We start from the raw sequence: 2,813 nt of genomic DNA on the forward strand, positions 1-2,813 counted from the left end.
ATGTGGAGCTTTTGATAATTTTATGGAAAATATGAACACTCATCTTGATACTATGACAACTGTTTGGTCTCACACCGAAGAACGCTAGCAAGAAATCTAATAAAAATAATATGATATTGAATGAATTGCTTCAAATTGAGGTATTGCCTCTTGTTGGAACATTGCAAGAGGGATATTAAATTGTGAAGTTTTTATAAGGCTCTGCCACACCTTACAAGACAATATATTATTATTCTTCTTTATTCTACTTATAGACCATTCATGCGTAAGTGATTTGAACAATTTGAAATTCATTTTAGTTAGTGTCGGTAAATATTTTTTCTTTTTTATTTTGAAGTATCTTTTTATAAGATGTATTGAATTCATTGGAATCTCTTGTTATTATGGAAATCAATTATTATTAATATTATAATTAATATTATTATCCATCTATCTATATATAATATAAAACAGTAACGATAGAATTGAGGTGTCACTTCCTCCTTTTTTACTGATAAAAAATATAATATAATATATAATATTTTAATTTTAATTTTATTATTATATTTATCTATAAAAAGATTATTTTATCCGTATTATATCTAAGAGTTCTACAGAATTTAAATTAATCCCTAAAATCTCTCTAATTCTCTGCATATCTATATCTAAAAGTTCTACAAAATCTAAATTAATCTCTAAAATATCTCTAATTCTCTGCATATCTATATCTATATATATATAATATAAAACAGTAACAATAGAGCTAAGGTGTCACTTCCACATTTTTTACTGATAAAATATATAATATAATATATAATATAAAACAGTAACGATAGAGTTGAGATGTCACTTCCTCCTTTTTTACTGATAAAATATATAATATATTAATTTTAATTATATTATTATATTTATCTATAAAAAGATTATTTTATCCGTACTATATCTAAGAGTTCTACAGAATCTAAATTAATCCCTAAAATCTCTCTAATTCTCTGCATATCTATATCTATATATAATATAAAACAGTAACGATGGAGCTGAGGTGTCACTTCCTCCTTTTTTACTGATAAAATATATAATATAATATATAATATATAATATATTAATTTTAATTATATTATTATATTTATCTATAAAAAGATTATTTTATCCGTACTATATCTAAGAGTTCTACAGAATTTAAATTAATCCCTAAAATCTCTTTAATTCTCTGCATATATATATATATAATATAAAACAGTAACGATGGAGCTGAGATGTCACTTCCTCCTTTTTTACTGATAAAATATATAATATAATATATTAATTTTAATTATATTATTATATTTATCTATAAAAAGATTATTTTATCCGTACTATATCTAAGAGTTCTACAGAATTTAAATTAATCCCTAAAATCTCTCTAATTCTCTGCACATATATATATATATATATATATATATATATATATATATATAACCGTAACGATTGAGCTGAGGTGTCACTTCCTCATTTTTTACTGATAAAAAATATAATATAATTTATAATATTTTAATTTTAATTATATTATTATATTTATCTATAAAAATATTACTTAAATTAAATATGAAAATAAAATAATAATATTTAATTTATATAGCACTTTTATATCATTAATTGTAATTATTAGATTATATTTTTGTTAATATTTATATATTAAGATGAATCCATGTATCGTAGGAGTCAAAAACTAGTTAAGTTTTATGTTGATTCCGATTATTAAAAAACCAAACAATTTCAAAAAGAATTTGTTTTCAATTCCAAATTAAACCACACAATTAAATAAATAGTCATTCTCATTACGATTCCATCACAATCAAATTTCGATTCTAATTCCAAAAGTTGAACAATACCACTAAATTTCCCCAAAAAAATTAAACTTCTTTAAATTCAAATAATATTCTAATTGGTGCTTTTAATTATTTTTACTACATATAATATATTGTAGTTGGTTGAAGGAGTCTGGCAGGCAGAACGTGTTGGTGGAATCGGATTCACAATTGCTAGTGTATTCTATTCAGCGAGAAACTAGTGGCAATTCAGCTCTGGATCTAGTTATTGAAGACTGCAAAATCCTTATTAAGGATATAGTTAATGTGTCAATTTCATTTATTCGTAAGTCAGCGAATTCCGCTGCTCAATTTCATTTATTCGTAAGTCAGCGAATTCCGCTGCTCACTCTTTAGCCCGTGCAGCTACACCTACTTTCGAGAGGAAGGTCTGGATTTCAGAACCTCCTCCTTGTGTCTGTACTGCTCTTGTTACTGATATTTAATAAAGATGACTCTTTCTTGTAAAAAAAAAAATAATACTGCATTTTTAGTAGGTTATATTTATATAAATTAGTTAATAAATTTTAGTTAGATTATAGGCTTACTTATGTAAATTAGTCAACAAACTTTAGTTAAATTATATGCTTGATTATAACATGAAATCTGTATATATATTTTCCTCATATCGATGAAACACTTACGAGTTCCAACTCTTTCATGAAATCAGATGACTAGGTTACTTTCTCCTTTCTAGCCCTCGTCCCCATCTTTTCTTTCTCCAAATCACCATGATCGGTGTCACCAATTCTTCTCCCTCAATCATCTTCATCCCGCTTCCACTGTGTCTAACATCACATCCTTCATCAAGGTTACACTTGAGATTGAAAAGGGACATTATACCACATGGGCAAAACTATTCTAAATCCATGCTAAAGCCTACCAAGTTCTTGACCATATTCTTCCTCCAACTGGTGCCTACGAGACGACTCCTTCTTCTTTCTTAAAATCGACCAAGCTCGATCTATGGTTGCGAGTCGATGTTGT

This window comes from Euphorbia lathyris, chromosome 2 (assembly GCF_963576675.1).
Source record: "Euphorbia lathyris chromosome 2, ddEupLath1.1, whole genome shotgun sequence".
NCBI classification, from domain to species: Eukaryota; Viridiplantae; Streptophyta; class Magnoliopsida; order Malpighiales; family Euphorbiaceae; genus Euphorbia; species Euphorbia lathyris.